Below are 20,229 nucleotides of genomic sequence, written 5' to 3'. Positions count from 1 at the left end.
TTCTTTGGCTGAAAACTGCCTGTTCATGTCCCTTGCCCATTTGTCAATTGGAGAATGGCTTGATTTTTTGTACAATTGATTTAGTTCTTTATAAATTTTAGTAATTAAACCTTTGTCAGAGGTTTTTATGAAGATTGTTTCCCAATTTGTTGCTACCCTTCTGATTTTGGTTACATTGGTTTTGTTTGTACAAAAACTTTTTAATTTGATGTAATCCAGATAATTTATTTTGCATTTTGTAACTCTTTCTAATTCTTGCTTGGTTTTGAAGCCTTTCCCTTCCCAAAGGTCTGACATGTATACTATTCTGTGTTCGCCTAATTTTCTTATAGTTTCCTTCTTTATGTTCAAGTCATTCACCCATTTTGAATTTATCTTGGTGTAGGGTGTGAGGTGTTGATCTAAACCTAATCTTTCCCACATTGTCCTCCAATTTTCCCAGCAGTTTTTATGAAATAGTGGATTTTTGTCCCAAAAGCTGGGATCTTTGGGATTGTCACATACTGTCTTGCTGAGGTTGCTTGCCCCCAGTCTATTCCACTGATCCTCCTTTCTGTCTCTTAGCCAGTACCAAATTGTTTTGATGACCGCTGCTTTATAATATAGTCAGAGATCTGGGACTGCAAGACCCCCTTCCTTTGTATTTTTTTTCATTATTTCCCTGGATATCCTTGATCTTTTGTTCTTCCAAATGAACTTTGTTATGTTTTTTTCTAAATCAGTAAAAAAAATTTTTGGAAGTTCCATGGGTATGGCACTAAATAGATAGATGAGTTTGGGTAGGATGGTCATTTTTATTATATTGGCTCATCCTACCCATGAGCAGTTAATTTTCTTCCAATTGTTCAAGTCTAGTTTTAGTTGTGTGGAAAGTGTTTTGTAGTTGTGTTCATATAGATCCTGTGTTTGTCTCGGGAGATAGATTCCTAAGTATTTTATTTTGTCTAAGGTAATTTTGAATGGGATTTCTCTTTCTAGTTCTTGCTGCTGAGCTGTGTTGGAATTATATAGAAATGCTGATGACTTATGTGGGTTTATTTTGTATCCTGCAACTTTGCTAAAGTTGTTGATTATTTTGATTAGCTTTTTGGTTGAATCTCTAGGATTCTTTAAGTAGACCATCATGTCATCTGCAAAGAGCGATAATTTGGTCTCCTCTTTGCCTATTTTAATGCCTTCAATTTCTTTTTCTTCTCTAATTGCAACTGCTAGTGTTTCTAATACAATGTCAAATAATAGAGGTGATAATGGGCAGCCTTGTTTCACTCCTGATCATAATGGTTGCTTTAAGTCTCCCACTAATATGGTTTTACTGTCTATTTCCTCCTTCAATTCTCCTAGTTTCTCTATTAAAAATTTGGATGCTATACCATTTGGTGCATACATGTTGATTAGTGAAAGGCAAGAGAACTGGGTATTCAACCAAGGATCACTTATCCATCAAAACTGACTATACTTTTAGGCAAACATATGAGCATTCAACAAAATAAAAGATTTCCAACTATTTGTAAATGAAAAACCAGGCCTAAGTGGAAAGTTTTATATCCAAACAGAAAGATCAAGAAAAAATATGAAAAGATAAATAAGAAAGAGAGGGAAAAGGGGGAAACTGTTTTTTTTTATTCAAACTCTCTTCCTTAAGGGCTACAATTAGATCAAATAATATATATTAATATATGGGGGAAATGTTATTTGTAACTTTAAAAAATTGCATTCATTATTATAGTAATTAGAAGAATCACTCATAGGAAAAGATTGGGGCATTAAGAGCTATAAGATGATATGCAAAAAAAAAAAAGAAAAAGGGGGGGGAGAATCGAAGAGGGTACCAAGAGATACTTGAAGAAATAAAATAAATAGGAAAATCTGTATCACACAAAGACATATGGGAAAGGGAGGGGAAGAATACACTTATAAGAAGGAGAGGAAGAGAATGCTAATAGGTAATACTTAAAACTTACTCTCAGTGAAATCATTTCTGCGAGGGAAGAACATCTAGATCCATTGGGGGTATTGAATTCTACCTTACCATACAGGGAATGTGAGAAGGGAAAACTAAGTGGGGAGAGGGGCAGGGAGTAGAAAAAGGGAGGGAAAGAGAGGGGGTAGTGAACTTACAAGAACCTAAAAATAACAAACAAACAAACAAACAAAAAAATAAAAATAATAAAAAGAGGGACAAGAAAGGGAAGCATATCAAGGGAGGGGATTAGGGGGATTGATTAAAAGTAAACCACTCATTTAAAAGTAAATAACAAAAGAAGAAAGTACAGAACTAGGAGAGAATATCAAAATGCTAGGGAATTCACAAGTGACAATCATAACATTGAATGTGAATGGAATGAACTCACCCATAAAAGGTAGATGAATAGCATAGTGGATTAGAATCCCAAATCCTACCACATGTTGTCTACAAGAAACACACCTGAGGCGGGTAGATACTCACAAGCTCAGAATTAAAGGTTGGAGCAAGGCCAATTGGGCCTCAACTGATAGAAAGAAGGCAGAAGTTGCAATCATGATATCTGACAAAGCCAAAGTAAAAATAGACCTGATTACAAAGGAAAGGGAAGGTAAATACATACTGATAAAAGAGAGTATAGACAATGAGGAAATATCACTAAACAACATGTATGCACCAAATGTTATAGCATCCAGATTTCTAAAGGAGAAACTAGTAGAATTGAAGGAGGAAATAGATAGTAAATATACTCATTGGAGTCCTGAACCTACCACTATCAAATTTGATAAGTCAAATAAAAAAATAAATGAGAAAGAGGTAAAAGATGTGAATGAAATCTTGGAAAAATTAGAGTTAATAGATATATGGAGAAAAATAAATAGGGACAAAAAAGGAATACACCTTTTCAGCAGCACATGGTACATTCACAAAGATTGACCACATAATAGGTCATAAAAACATGGCAAAAAATGCAGAAAAGCAGAAATAATAAATGAAACATTTTCAGATCATAACACAATAAAAATAATAATCAGTAAAGGTACATGGAGAGCCAAATCAAAAATTAATTGGAAATTAAACAATATGATTCTCCAAAATCAGTTAGTTAGGGAACAAATCATGGAAACAATTAATAATTTCATTAAAGAAAATGACAATGATGAGACATCCTTTCAAACTTTGTAGGATGCAGCCAAAGCAGTACTCGGGAAAATTTATATCCTTGAGTTCATATATTAACAAATTAGGGAGGGCAGAGGTCAATGAATTGGACATGCAAATCAAAAAACTTGAAAGCTAACAAATTAAAAGCCCCCAGAAGAAAACCAAATTAGAGAAACTAAAAATTAAGGGAGAAATTAATGAAATCAAAAGTGATAGAACTATTAAACTAATAAATAAGACGAGAAGCTGGTATTTTGAAAAAACAAAATAGACAAAGTACTGGTCAATCTAATTAAAAAAAAGGAAAGAAGAAAACCAAATTAACAGTATCATAGATGAAAAGGGAGAACTCACCTCCAATGAAGAGGAAATTAAGGCAATCATTAAAAACTATTTTGTCCAATTATGTGGCAATAAATATGGCAATCTGGGTGATATGGATGAATATTTACAAAAATATAAATTGCCTAGATTAACAAAAGAAGAAATATAATACTTAAATAATCCCATACCAGAAAAAGAAATTTAACAGTCCATCAGAGACCTCCCTAAGAAAAAAATCCCCAAGGCCTTATGGATTCACAAGTGAATTCTATCAAAAATTCAAAGAACAGCTAATCCCAATACTATATAAACTACTTGACATAATATGCAAAGAGGGAGTTCTACTAAATTCCTTTTATGACACAAATATGTTATTGATTCCAAAGCCAGGCAGGTCAAAAACAGAGAAGGAAAACTACAGACTAATCTCCTTAATGAACATAGATGCAAAAATCTTAAATAGGATACTAGCAAAAAAGACTCCAGCAAGAGATCAGGAGGGATTCATACCAGGAATCAAGTATGGTTCAATATCAGGAAAACCATTCACATAATTAACCATATCAACAAACAAACTGACAAAAATCACATGATTATCTCAATAGACACAGAAAAACCTTTGACAAAATACAACACTGATTCCTATTGAAAACACTAGAAGTTATAGGAATAGAAGGTCTTTCCTAAAAATAATAAATAGTATCTATTTAAAACCATCAGCCAACATCATCTGCAATGGGGATAAACTAGATGCATTCCCAATAAAATCAGGAGTGAAACAAGTATGCCCATTGTCACCTTTATTATTTAACTAACATTGTACTAGAAACACCAGCAGTAGCAATTAGAGAAGAAAAAGAATTTGAAGGTATTAAAATTGGCAATGAAGAGACCAAACTATCACTCTTTGTGGATGATATGATGGTCTATTTAAAGAATCCTAGAGAATTGAGTAAAAAGCTAGTGGAAATAATCAACAACTTTAGCAAAGTAGCAGGATACAAAATAAACCCACATAAGCCACCAGCATTTCTACATATCTCCAACACATCTCAGAAGCAGGAATTAGAAAGCGAAATTCCATTTAAAATCACCCTAAAGAATATAAAATTCTTAGGAATCTATCTGCCAAGACAAACACAGGAACTATATGAACACAACCACAAAACGCTTTCCACACAACTAACACTAGATCTGAGCAATTGGAAAAACATTAACTGCTCATGGGTAGGATGAGCTAACATAATAAAAATGATCATTCTACCCAAACTTATCTATTTATTTAGTGCCATACCCATTGAACTACCGAAAAACTTTTTTTTTTTTACTGAATTAGAAAAAACCATAACAAAGTTCATTTAGAAGAGCAAAAGATCAAGGATATCCATGGAAATAATGAAAAAAAACTGCAAAGGAAGGTGGCCTTGCAGTACCAGATCTCAAACTATACTATAAAGCAGTGATCATCAAAACAATTTGGTACTGGCTAAGAGACAGGAAGGAAGATCAGTGGAACAGACTTGGGGTAAGTGACTTCAGCAAGACAGTCTATGACAAGTCCAAAGACCCTAGCTTTTGGAACAAAAATCCCCTATTTGATAAAAACTGCTGGGAAAATTGGAAGACAGTGTAGTAGAGATTAGGCTTGGATCAACCTCAAACCCTACATCAAGATAAGCTCAGAATGTGTGAATGACTTGAATATAAAGAAGGAAACTCTAAGTAAATTATATGAACACAGAATACTATACATGTCAGACCTGTGGGAAGGGAAAAATTTTAAAACCAAGCAAAACTTAGAGTCACAAAATGTAAAATAAAGAATGTTGACTATATTAAATTAAAAAGGTTTTGTACAAACAACCGATGTAACCAAATTTAGAAGGGAAATAACAAACTGGGAAATAATCTTCATAACAAAAACCTCTGACAAAAGGCTAATTACTCAAATTTACAAAGAACTAAATCAATTGTACAAAAAATCAAGCCATTCCAATTGATAAATGGGCAAGGACCATGAGTAGGCAATTTTCAGTCAAAGAAATCAAAACCATTAATAAGCAAATGAAAAAGTGTTTTAAATCTCTTATAATCAGAGAAATACAAATCAAAACAACTCTGTGGTATCACCTCACACCTAGCAGATTAGCTAACATGACAGCAAAGGAAAGTAATGAATGCTGGAGAGGATATGGCAAAGTCCTGACATTAATGCATTACTGGTGGAGTTATGAATTGATCCAACCATTCTGGAAGTCAATTTGGAACTATGCCCAAAAGGCACTAAAAAACTGTCTGCCCTTTGATCCAGGCATAGTATTGCTGGGTTTGTACCTCAAAGAGGTAATAACCAAAAAGATTTGTACAATAATATTCATAGCTGCACTCTTTGTGGTGGCAAAAATTGGAAAATGAGGGGATGCCCTTCAATTGGGGAATGGCTGAACAAATTGTGGTATATGTTGGTGATGGAATATTATTGTGCTCAAAGGAATAATAAAGTGGAGGAATTCCATGGGAACTGGAACAACCTCCAGGAAATGAAGCAGAGTGAAAGGAGCAGAACCAGGAGAACAATGTACACAGGGACTGATACACTGTGGTACAATTTAATGTAATGGACTTCTCCATTAGTGGCAATGCAGTGTTCCTGAACAACCCAGAGGGATCTATTAGAAAGAACACTATCCACATTCAGGGTAAAAACTGTTGGAGTAGAAACACAGAAGAAAAACAACTGCTTGAATACATGGGTCAAAGGGATATGATTGGGGATGTAGACCCTAAATGATCATCCTAGTGCAAACATCAACATCATGGAAATAGGTTCTAATCAAGGATACATGTAAAAACCAGTGGAATTGCACTTCTGCTATGGGAGAGGTGGAGGGAGGAGAGGGAGGAATAGAAAATAATTTTTGTAACCAAGGAATAATGTTTGAAATTCACCAAATTAAAAAAATGTTTAAAAAGAGTTAATCATCTTGAACAGCATTTAAAAGAAAATTAACTTGTCCAGTTCCTATCATAGTTTAAATTTTTATTTTAAATTTTATGTTACCCCTTCCTCACTGCTTCCAACCACATATTGCACCCTTGAGTTCTGTGGACTTCTTCTTTTGATATGTGATTATATAAGAACATCAGAAGATTCTCCATCTTGGTTTTTTTTTTTTCAACATGTGCTTCTTAAGGTAAGTTCCTATCTTTTCCTTTTCTTTATGAACCAACATTCCAATAATTTAGGCATTGTGGATGAAACTTGTTTTGTGTGAATATATAAAAAGAGAACATTTATTGAATAACTGAATTTTTTTAAAAAGTGATTCAACTACAATAATGAAATAATCTGCTCCTGGAGGACAGCAACAATATTCCTGTTTGCTCTCTTTGCCAATGACTTCTAGCATAGTGTTATAGAATCATACACAGAGAGTTTGGGGCTCAAAATGACCTTAAAATCTGCTCATGGGAAATTCTGGTCAATTTTTCTAATGTAATAGCTTAGGTCTAACCAATTCCTTTGTATTTCACAAAATATTGGATTTAGTTTGAAGGATTTAGAAAATGTAAAACTATCATATGACAACCTTAAAAACAGTTTTAGCTATACATGAAAGATTTGTGATTTTTCAGTGATGGGTCTTTCCACCAGCCAAATGCAACCATAGTCTTACTGAGTTGCCCTAAGACTCAGAGAGATTAAAATGACTTGTCTAGTTACAAATCTAAATATTAGATGAGATCAAACCTTGATGGCTCCAAGTGCAATACACTATCTGCAATATCACATACCTTCTTTTTTTATCAGCATTTGAGAGAGGGCTTGGAACTCTTAGTTATAGAGGTCAATATATGCATACTGTCTTACAAATGTTTTTTTTCCTATCATTCAATCTCAGATATAAGACAGAAAATGTAGTGAGAAGTCATCTAACTTGATTCCTCAAGAACTAGTTAGCTAATCTGAATAATAGTGGCACAGATATGATAATCAAATTGAGATCTATTAATGATACTGCCATGAAATGCATATAAATATAAAAAAGGGACAAGAATAGAGCCCTGGGGAACTGCACATTTCATAGTAAATTTTTCTGATTAGTGCTTCCCAATATAGTATGCTGTGTCAACTGACAAATGTAATTATATTTTAAACCATTTTTAAGCTGTCACAGAAATTCCAACTCACAATTCTGGAAGATCTAATGTATGATTGTCTTCTGTGCCAAAGGTGGGCTATAGAAAACACCATCAAGAGCAAAAACCAGTCCTTTATCAGTCACTATTCAGAGATCATTGGAGTAATTCAAATGAAAAATCTCCCTATGACACAATAATACCTTCAAAATGCAGCTAAAATTATATTGCCAAGTTTCATTGAAAAATAGATATTTATCTAGAAGTTAGATGCCAAACATATCTTCTTTCCATGTAAAATAGATCAAAACTTAGAATGGGGCTTTGGTGTCACTTGGGTTAGTCTATTGAGTTTCTAAAAGATCACCTGCAATTGTATCAAGTAAAGTGCATTTATTAGTGTTTAATGTGTTTTAGGCTTTGTGCTAAGCACTGGAAATGTGAATGCAAACAAAAATAAAGTTCTTCTCTGCCTCTAAAGAGATTACATTCTAATGAAGGAATATGATATTTAAAAACAATTTGAAAAGGCTTGGGGAAAGGAGATAAAGGTAAAAAAAAAAAGAAGTCCAGAGAATGAGGGATAGAACTCAGAGAGGAACAAAGGAGTGCACATGGATGGTCTGGGCACTTTCAGTAAAATGGAGATTGAGAAAAACTGAACTATCAGAGGAAGAATCTGCAGGAGTAGAAGGCTACTGGTATGAGAAGGATAAAATTGCCAAAAGACATTTGTTCATACAGCTAAGCAGTCAATAGCTTAAACAAAAGAAAACAAAACAAAAAACTCTATGTGCCCAAATGGTTCATGTTTCTCAAAAAGATGTAGAGCATTTCGGTTTCTCCTATGATTTTTGTTCTTTTTTTTAAAGAATAAAAATGGAAACGGAATCTATGTGATTTGGTGGTGGCGATGATGGTTGTTATTGTTATAGTTTGCCAACTGATAACTTGAAAAAAACTTGTAGATAAGGCTCACCTTACCCAAAGATGAAGTCATCAGTGATTCAGTGATGATTTGAAGAATGAAAGGAAGCTGATGCCCAGGAGATTCATCTGTCAGTCTCTAAATCTCAAATATTGATATGCATTAGTTTCATTTAAAACATACTTCAATGTATGTCCTTTTGAAATTCAAATATACCTGGATAGGGTAAGAAATTGGCCATATATACCTTAGTATGAATTTATTTATTAATAACCTTTTCTTTGGCTGCAAGCCAGGTACTGAGTGAATATAAGCAATCAGAGCCATCAGTGGATTTTGTGGACTGGGTCTTTGAAGCACATCATCCACAGAGATCCCCTTCAAAGATCTCACTCTTCATATCTCTCTCCCTTACTTGTCCCTGGTCTCCTGTATTCAATTTAGTTAGTTTAGGAATAGGGACCAACTGGCAGCTGGCAAGAAGAGGATCAAGGCTGAGAAGTCTTGAACCCCTAGACTTTGGAGTGCCAATTTGCCAGAGGGGACAAGTTGTAGGGCTTCCTGTTCACCCATTTCCCTGCTTGATCTCCTTACCACTCCTTACCTGTTTGAACCCAAATAAATCATCTATTACTCTAGATTTAGGTCTGGATCAGTTTCTAGCAATAGTAAAGGGGAATAAAGATTTGGGGAGGGTCATACCTCTCCCCAAAAGGGGGGATTAACCTCTGGATCATAGTGATCCAAAATTGCTAGACCCAAGGAATAAACATCTCTCCTTGGCCATGGAATAGCTCCAAGGTCCTGAAGGGAACTGTCATTTGATGTCCCTGAGGAAACCAGAGGCAGAAGAATTCATCTTGCCTTTCTAAAATAGCTTGGACCTCAAGGGGGACATTGTGTCATCTTACTAAAGCTTCCTCCTCTAGTCTCTTGTCCTCTGTCTCCCAGAAACATTCTCTGAGTAGACATAATCCCTCTCTCAAGGGGACAGAACTTGGCTATCTCCACCCAAAAGGAAGAGAAAGGAAGAACAATCTCTTCATCTTCTCTCAACCCATTTCCTTTTTCCCTCCACTATCCTTATTCCCCTTTTGACCCTATATTACAGTAGCCAACCAATATAAGAGACATTCCCATGTGGAATTAAAGATGACCTTCTAAATTTTATCTCCTTTATTTATTGTACTTTATTTCTTGTACTTTCCTTCTGAGGAAAAAAAAACTTCTTGTACATTTCTTCTCTCCTATTTTTTAAATCTCTTCAGATGGGTTGCAATTGTCAAAGAAAAACCAGAGGTCCAAAGTAATTTTAATGATTCAGTTGAAAAGTAAAAAAAAAAATAAGGTTTTTCACTTCCTAAGAAGTACTTTGTGAATTCACTCAAATAGTTTTACCTAAATAACTTTATGTTGAAGGCATTAAGAGAAAGATTTACTCTTTGATCAAAATAATATTAACTTTCAATTGAAAATAATGACTACATTATAAATTATACCTTTATTATTCTCCAGGGAAAAATGTGTCAGAAATCCTTTCACTTCATGAAATCTTAAAATCTAGGTAGAAAGAAGATAAGCCCAGTTGATAAACTTACTCTCAGAAAGTTAAGTATATGAAGGACAAATTGTGAATCATCTTCCTTTCCCTTCCACTAGGCTTCTCTTACCATCTGTTAGAAAAATGAGTTTCACTGTCAGGGAATTTCAACCTCTAATTACTCTAGTTCTGTCATTCCCTCCCCTCATTTTTGCACTATTTGATGATGTCTATGGTTTAGTTGAGCTGTTTCAGTTTGCTGAATCTAGATATTTTCTACATAAGCTTCTCCTACCTATTCACAAAGCTTAATTCTTCGGAACTAACATGAAGCCTGACTAAAACTTTAGTTCTTCCAAAACATTCCACGTTACTCATATATAACAGAATTAAATACTCCATTCACATAGTAACCAACAACATTTACAGAAAGCTCAGAGCTAAGTCAATCCCCTCTTCTTAGTTTATAAGTCCCTTTACTTCCACTGAATTTTATTCTAGATATGAAAGGTGAATATCCCAATAGCTACATTGAGAACTTTGTTTCTCAAACTTTGTTTCTATTTTCCTCTTGATAATAAACTCAAAGCTTTTCTCATTTTCCTATTTTGCTTTGGAGGCAATGTTAAACAATATGTTCAGTAGCAGTTTTTTTCCCCTTTATCATTTTCATTTTTAAGTCATAAAATATGTCAGAAAACTAGTGCAAAGAAAATAATGAGCTTAGAAACTTTTAGACTGCTTTGAGCAGAGGACTTTTGCTAAGTGCCTTCTAAAAGTCAGATAGTTGTCTATTCATACTTCAGTGACTACGATTTATGTCTTGAATTGTTTTTATAAGATTTCACACAAGGCAAATTCTTTTGACTTTAAAAATGAAAGAAAGTTGATCCCATTTATTTGAGTGATGAGCAAAGTTCACAAAACATAAAGCATTTCAGTACTATTATAAGAGGAAGTGATCAATTGTAGTTTGGCCATTACCATAGAAAAGTATACTCTAGGAGTTGAAGAAAAAGAAAGATTTGACCATTTCTTCCCCAAGACAACATGGGTAAGTGATTGAATATCAAATTTTCTTTAAATTAATGGTCAAATGGTGTATTTTATGTGTAAAAGGTAGCAAGGTGGCTCAGCAGGTAGACTAACTCTCCTGGGGTCAAAGTTAAATAGAGTCTTCCTGACTCCAGGCCAGTATTCTATCCACTAGTGCCACCTAACTGCCCCCAGAAGACACACTAGAAATCATTTAGTTCAAATCTCTCATTTAACAGATAAGGAACTGAGAACTAGAGAAGCTAAGTGATTGACTCAAGATCACATAGTTACTAAGTGGCAGAACAAGGATATAAATCTATTTCTTCTATTCCTGAGTCTTGCAGTCATTCCATGGATTCATATCCCCTCCATAAGACATAGTTCTGTTTTGTTTTTTGCTAAACAATGCTTTTGTCTCTAGGGATTCTAAATGTACAAATGATACAGCGACTTAGGAATGGCAGGAGACCCCAATATCTTCAAACCATAGTCACTTGGTGCAACTGCTGGAGATGTATATTTTGGAATTCCATTTTTGATGTCTAATTTATGAAAAGTCATTAAATCTTTTATGAAGCTGGAAATAAAACAGAAGATTATGGATTTAGAGCTGAAGGCACCTCAAAGGTCAACAATTAGGAGAGAGAGAATTGTTCCTTTGACTTTGTTTCCCCATTGCTCATCACAATGTTTGGAATGTAGTTAATTTGATGCTTAATAAATGCTTGGAATAGATTTTTAGTTCATCCATTCCAACCTCCTAATTTTACAAATGAAGCAATGAGATGTTTCTACACAACATCTCATCTCTCAGTTTTCTGCTATCGTATTAGTTGTCTCTCACATTTAGAAGATTTTTCTTTACTTCCTGCAACACACAGGTCACGTTCAACCATGTAAACAAAACTTTTTCTCATCCTACTATATATTAGAATTTGCTCTTTCTTGACATTACTTTTTAAAAAAAATTTGCATGAACTTTGTGTGTTTGTGCATATGTTATCCTTTAAACAGGATGTCCATTCAGAGCAGGGACAATTTCATTTTTGTCTTTGTACCTCTAGAACCTAGAAAAAGAACTTGCAAATGTCAAATATTTAATAATATTTGTTGAGTAGCAGCTAAGTAGTATAATGGGTAGAGAGCTTGACTTGGAATCAGGAAGAACTTAAGTACCAGTCTGTGTCAGATCCTGTTTAACCCTATGCAAGTCAATGAACCTCTCTCAAGCTCAGTTTTTCACCTGTAAAGTAAGCATAGTAATAGCATTTACCCGACAGGGTTCTTGTAAGAGTCAATGGAGATAGTATATTCAAAGCATTTTGCAAATGTTAAAGGGCTAAAAAAATGCTTGATATACTATTGTTGTTATTGAAGTAAAATTAAAGATCAGAAATAACAATTGATTTTTACAGCATTACACTTGTGGTCTTAGAAACAAGACTTAAATTCAGGTTCATTGATTCAAAATATAATGCTTTGTATACTATGATACAGTATCTTAGCTAACCGATTGATTAATTAATGAAAATCTATTAAGTACCTATTATATCCAGGCATCATGCTAAGAGCTAAGGATAACAAAAAGAGACAAAAGACAGTACTTAAGGAACATAATCTAATGAGGAAAACAACAAAGAAAACATGTAAAATGTAAGAAGGAAGGCACTCAAATTAGGAAGGATTGGGAAAGGTTTCTTGTAGAATATGGAACTTGGGCTAACCCTATTCAGCATATTTTCTGACAGATCAAGTCAAATTTAACAAATGAAATTCTCAGTAAAGGGCACTTGATAAAACAAAGTAGCAAGGCAAATAAGAAACATTTCTTAAGCACCCGTTCATGTGCACTAAGGTAAGAACTTTAGAAATATCTCATTTGATTTTAAGACCAAGCAAAAGTTAGAAAAAAATCACAAAATGTAAAATAATTTTGATTACATTAAATTAAAAAAGGTTTTGTACAAACAAAACTGAATCAATCAAAATTATAAGCGTAGGAACAAATTGGGAAACAATCTTCATAACAAAAACCTCTGACAAAGGTCTAATTACTCAGATTTATAAAGAGCTAAACCAATTGTACAAAAAATCAAGCTATTCTCTAATTGATAAATGGGCAAGGGACATGAATAGGTAATTTTCAGATAAAGAAATCAAAACTATTAATAAGCACATGAAAATGTGTTTTAAATCTCTTATAATCAGAGAGATACAAATCAAAACAACTCTGAGGTATCACCTCACACCTAGCTATTGACTAACATGACAGCAAAGGAAAGTAATGAATGCTGGGGGGATGTGGTAAAGTAGGGACATTAATGCATTGCTGGTGGAGTTGTGAATTGATCCAACCATTCTGGAGAGCAATTTGGAACTATACCCAAAGTGCGCTAAAAGACTGTCTGCCCTTTGATCCAGGCATAGCACTGCTGGGTTTGTACCCCCAAAGAGATAATGAGGAAAAAGACTTATACAAGAATATTCATAGCTGCGCTCTTTGTGGTGGCAAAAAATTGGAAAATGAGTGGATGCCCGTCAACTGGGCAATGGCTGAACAAATTGTGGTATATATTGGTGATGGAATACTCTTGTGCTCAAAGGAATAATAAAGTGGAGGAATTCCATGGGAACTGGAACAACCTCCAGGAATTGATGCAGAGTGAGAGGAGTAGGACCAGGAGAACATTGTATACTGTAGCAAAGGAAGGTGCAAAGTAGAGTGCAAGGATTGATTGACAGCCCTCAAGCCTGGATTCTATAGGAGAGCTGGCTGGGTCAGGTCTCTGAGCTGTTGGAGGAACAGCTTTCAATTGTCTGTCGGAAGTTGGATTTCAACACTGAAGCTATGAATCTGTGACTCTCCCTGGAAAACCCATCTTTCAATCTACCTACCTTAGATTATCATTGAGAAGAGGTTGAGAGGTAATCTCCGTTCATTCTGGTGGACAGAGTGATTTTGGAAGAGAATTTCTCCCTTTCCTTTATCTTCTAAGGACTTTACAACTGTATTACTGCAGTCTGATCCACCAAGGACTCTGGAGAGAATGAGAATCTGGGCTTCCTGTTTAGACTTTATCTATTAGTTAAATTTCAGTTTAGTTTAGTTTAGACAGGTTAAGCTTAGTACAGAAATTATATTGGGTTAAGTATCTGGGGGTTTAATATTCAGATGGTCCATTGACCCCTTTCCTTCTCCATCATTCCCTTCCTTTATTAATAAACTTATTTATATAATTGTGTATTTTCCTTTTTCTACACCCTTTCTCTTTTCTAAAATTCCATTATAACAATAGAGATTGATACACTGTGGTACAATCGAATGTAATAGACTTCTTAGTAGCAATGCAATGATCCAGAACAATTCTGAGAGCTTTATGAGAAAGAACACTATCCACACATCCAGAGGAAGAACTGTGGGAGTAGAAACACAGAAGAAAAAAACTGCTTGATGACTTGGATTGGTGAGGATATGATTGGGGATGTAGACTCTAAATGATCATCCTAGTGCAAACATCAACAACATGTAAATAGGTTTTGATCAAGACACATGTAAAACCCAGAGGAATTGGCATCAGCTTTGGGAGGGGGTTGGGGGAGGAGATGGAAGGAACATGATTTCCCCTGTAACCAGGGGAAAATGTTCTAAATTAAGTAAATTTTTTTAAAGAAATATCTCATTTGACTGTCACCAATAAACCTCTGGGGCGGTTAGGTGGCACAGTAGATAGAGCACCCATCCTAGAGTCAAGAAGACCTGAGTTTAAATCTTTAAATTTGACCTCAGACACTTAGTAGTTATGTGTGTGTCTTAAACTCTATGGCAGTACAAGGAATCTTGTGGGTCTCCTCTCAGAATAATGTTTTCAACTGACTAGAAAAAATACTTATTTCTAGAAAGGAAAACAATCATGGACAATCCGTAGTGAACATACAAAGACCCATTCTCTCTCAGATTCTAACACTAATTAGTTGGAGTAGTACCCCCAGACAACCAGTACTCCCAGGCTTACTTCTTGTTAGAGCACATCTCAGTCTAGAAGCTGTCACTTGCTGCTTTTCCATGGAGCTACTGATGTCGAGTGCTGAGCTGCCTCTGATGTTGATCTACCATAACCTGATTTCTCTATCAAATTGCAGCTGCCAGTTGTGTTCCTCACCACAACAAATTTTTAAATACTGATTTTTTATGACCTCAGGAACATGGATTTAGTAATATTTTGTTAATTGTATTTCAATAGCTTCCTTTGTAACTGTATAAATTTCATTTTCTTCAATCAAAAGCATTATTCTGAGGAGTACAGAATTATCAAAGCAATCCATGACACAAAAAATGTTTAATAACCTCTAGTAAACTGCTATTTTTAGAATCATCCTTAGGGCTTTTTGAGATTTTTGTGAATCAGATCCACACCTAGATTCAGACCAGAACTCCTCAGGTTAAGCCAGTTTTTTAGAATAGTTTGTTCCCCCTAGGCAGGATCATGTAACTGTATCTAATATTTGTTTTGGAAGGAATAAATTGCATTCAAATTCCACTGTCTGTCTGTTAGTGACAGAGATATACTTATAGTTGTTCTATATATAGGTAACAGTGGTCAGTTATGTTACATTTCACTTCTCCCCAGCGCTCACCAGCATATCTAAAGAGGGTTTGGGGGTGTCCAGTCTTTCCAACCCTCACCCATGGTACTTCCTCAATTTTATGGGTCTCTTGTGTTCAAGTTTCATTTAAGAACTTAATAGCTAGGTTAGTTTTTGCAAAGGAATATTTACTTCAGACATAATAATAATAAATATATAGTCAGGAAGAGCCATCCTTGTAAATGCAAATTTGGCCTCAGATATTATTGGTTTTGTGACCCTGGGCAAGTCCCTTACCCCTGTTTGCTTCAGTTTCCTCATTTATAAAACAGCCTGGAGAAGGGAGTAGCACACCACTCAGTATCTTTACTTAGAAAACCCTAAATGGAGTCACAAGGAAATATATATATATATATATATACATATATATGTAGATAGATAGATATACTTGAAACAACACACACATACTTGAGTATATTTTAAATGTTATCCTCTGACCCATGAGTAAGCATATATAAATTATTGTTGTTACAATTTTTTACTAAAAAGCCTCTGCCACTAATTTTAAAAATGAATGCACTGGGTTCTTAAGGTGGTTTATAAAGCATTATGCATCACTTCCCTATGAAATATTTTGTGATATGTTCACCCTTCAGCAATGCACACAATACACACTCATACATATACACACAGAATGCAAGCTCCTAGAAGACAACAATTGTGTCAGTTTTATCTTTGTATCTCTAGTCCCAAATATATTACATTGTATGTTGTAGGCATATGATAAACATTTTTTTTAATCAAACTGAATTTCAATGAGTCAAACTCTTCAACAACAGAGTGATTTCCTGGTGCTTCTTGTTACTAAACTGTTCCCACTCCTGTAGCTACATCCAAAGCTGGAATCCTAAAGAATTTTGGCAAACTAGTTAAAATATAGGAGATAATATATTGTTACCATCTGAGTTCCTACAAATTTAAAGAAATGAGCAAAAGTTGATGACAGACCCAGAAATAATAACACTAGCATCTTCTGCAGTGGATTTTTTTCTAGTATGCTTAACTGAGCCACCCATGAAGGCCAAAGCTATTATTTTGGAACTTGGAGTGTTCAAATTGTCAATTATCTCTTAGCTACTTCATGTCAAACCCTGGCCTCGGTTTTGTCATAGTAACAAAAAAGTAGAAAGAATAAGTCAAAGAGCATCACTAGTACCAGGGCTTCAAAACCAGAAAGTCTACATATTTCTAATTTATTTTGAATTCTGGATCTAGACTAGGGACTAAATTGACAGATTCACTCTACAGACCCTAGAAATGGAGCTAAAAAAAGTGAAGCAAAAATGAAACAAACAAAAAAGCTTCCTTCTGAGATATCTTTCCCTAGTTTTCACTGTTCAGTTGACAGTTCCATAGGTAAAGTAATTATGACTTTTAGTGTTTTTGTTCCCTTCCCTTTTATTTTCTTTCACCCTCTTCCTCCTCCTCTTCCTTCTCTTCTTCTTCTTCTTCTTCTTCTTCTTCTTCTTCTTCTTCTTCTTCTTCTTCTTCTTCTTCTTCTTCTTCTTCTTCTTCTTCTTCTTCTTCTTCTTCTTCTTCTTCTTCTTCCTCCTTTTCCTTCTCTTAATCCTCCTTTTCTTTCTTGTCTTTCTCCTCCTCCTCTTCCTCGTCCTCTTCTTCTTCTTATACTTCTTCCTTCTCTTCTTTCTCCACTTCCTCTACCTCTTTCTCCTCCTCCTCCTTGTCCTCTTTTTCCATCCCTTCACCGTACTCTGAATTAGTGAAATATCATTGAAAGAAATCAGAGATTATTTTCTAATTTTGCTCTCTTTTTCTGTTTTTGTAAACTAATTCTAGTGTATGTTGCCCAGAAGACAAATTACTTGGCATGCTACTTTTGTTTTATTTATTTTTATAAGGTAGTTTAAAACTTTTGAAAATATTAATTGAATTTGTACTTAAGAGACAGAGATCAACTCCACTAGAAAAATATAGTAGCTTAATAATATAGTCACTATAGTAGCATGATAATTTGTTATTATTAAATATGATTTTCATTTTCTATGAAAAATCAGATTAAGTCCTGGGATAAGTCTCTATCATATTGTATATATATATATATTTATAATATATATGTACATATATTGTATATGTATGCCCACTTTATATATATATATATGTGTGTGTATATATATGTATATATATATATATATTTAGTGCTCTGTAGTCTATCATACAGAAATATGAAAAGAATCCTTTTTTTATAATTGAATAAGATTGCTGGGATAGTACTCATCTAAGGAAAACTTTCTGCGGGAATCTTATGGACAATTCCGGTTGTCAGTATTTCTTGGATGATACATTCCACCTTGTTTTCTTCCTACATTTTTTTAAACCCTTACCTTCCATTTTCAAATCAATAATAAGTGTTGATTCCAGGACAGAAGAATGGAAAAGGTAATTAATGTTAAGTGGCTTGTCCAGGGTTACAGAACTATGAAGTGTCTGAGGCCAGATTTAAATGCAGGACCTCCCTCTAGGTCTGGCTCTCCTCCACTGGACTACCTCATTGCCCTTTCCAAATGGACTTAATTTTTTTTTGTTTCTGTTTTAAAATGTTTCATTTGAAGTAATTTGAGAATTATGAACATTTGTTATAGCTGCAGATATTCAAAAAGCCTCTTTTTAAGGCATCATTATTATATCCAGATAATTTCAGTCAATAATTCCATCTGTAGTGACTCTCCAGGTTCAGTACAATGCATTATTGAATTCTTAAGGTTATATTGGGGTTTTGATTTGTTTGTAATATAAGGAGTTGTCATCCGTGGATTTGCTGTAACTATAATGTATATCGATGTCTGATCAGATCTTTCTAGGTATCTAGTAGATAGTACACTTGTGTAACCTCCATCACATAGTTAATAGTTTCCATCATCTGGATGCATAATACGTACAAATCTTAAGTCTGAAATCTCTTAGGAATCAGTTTCTGTGATTCTAGCAGTGATGATCAGGCTTTGAATTCTTGTTATAAACCACTCCATGTCTCCAACATGTCGGCATTACTCTGTCACTTGGGCAATGTTTCTTTGATTATATACTGTTGGGTGAGTTCATACAGATGTCCCCCATGGAACACTTTTTGATTCCACTGCTGGATATGAGTAGTTTCACAGATTCTGTCCAGAGGGGAAAAAAAAAAAACACTTCTAGTTACATTTAGCAAATCCAATGGTGAATCTCTCTTGGCAGCCTTTACTATTGCTCTGGGAAGTGAGATCTCTTTGTTGCAAATGCAATTGTTTGCATTTTTAACCTGTTTATCATCCACTCAGAACACATCTATCAATCCTATTTCTCTTTTTGATACAAAATGTTAATCTTTCCCTAGATGCTTTGTGGTAAGAAGCCCTGGGTTTCATTAACATAATATGGGATTTTGTTTGGACACCATCTCAATCTGTTATCATCTCTTTTACGGATCCAAAAGTATACTTTAAGCCTGACTAGTGTTAATTGCTCTAAATGTGTTCTTCCCATTAAGCTTTGACATTAAGATAACAATCAGTGTCTCATCTTTCTCATACATAGTCTCATCTTTCTCCTCAACAATCTTATATAAGATTATACTTATACTTAAAGCTTGCCTGGAGAAGTCTAAGGTATCTAAACGTATTGCCTTGATATTTCGCCTCAATTTTATCTCTGGATTTAAACTAAAGCCTTCCTTGGAACACACACACACACACACACACACACACAAATTGCCACACTTACTGAATCTAAAGGTTGTTTTGATAAAATAGAGGAAAATTACCACTAGAAGATATATCATTAGATAGTACTTTTTTTAGCCCTTACCTCCCATCTTAGAATCAATACTGTGTATTGGTTCTAAGGCAGAAGAATAGAATAGTAAAGGCTAGGCACTGGGGATTAGTGGCTTGTCCAGGGTCACACAGCTAGGAAGTTTCTGCCATCAGAACCTAGGACCTCCCATCTCTAGGCTTGGTTTTCAGTCCATTAAGCTACCTAGCTGACCCCCATTAAGTAGTACTTTTGAAAAAGATATATAACTAGTTATCATCCATGTACAATGTGATATATGTAATATTTTGCATGTCTCCATTATTACTTTTGTCAAGTAGACAAAAATTAGTCTTGCAATCAGAAAGGCAGGGGTTCAAGTCCTGTCTGTCATACATTGGCTTCATGAGCCTGGATAAGTTGTTCCAACATTTGGATGCTCTAGTCAATACTCTAAGATTAGAAATTGTAAATAACTTTCCAATCTGAAACAAGAAGATTGGTTTAACATTACGAGTTCCCCATGTTAATGAAATTTGAAGTCAAGAAAATTATTTGCATAATTGTTATAATTATCATAACTCATTTTCATAGTTTCTGAAATCTGAATTTCTGAAATCATCACAACAACCATATTAATGTGAGTATTAATATTCCCATTTTGCTGAAGAAGAAACTTAGACTCAGAGACTCAGAGAGTCACAGTGGCCAGCCTCACACAATTAAAGATTGAAAGAT

The sequence above is a fragment of the Monodelphis domestica genome, chromosome 3 (assembly GCF_027887165.1).
Source record: "Monodelphis domestica isolate mMonDom1 chromosome 3, mMonDom1.pri, whole genome shotgun sequence".
Taxonomy (NCBI): Eukaryota; Metazoa; Chordata; class Mammalia; order Didelphimorphia; family Didelphidae; genus Monodelphis; species Monodelphis domestica.
Note: the sequence above shows the minus strand (reverse complement) of the source record.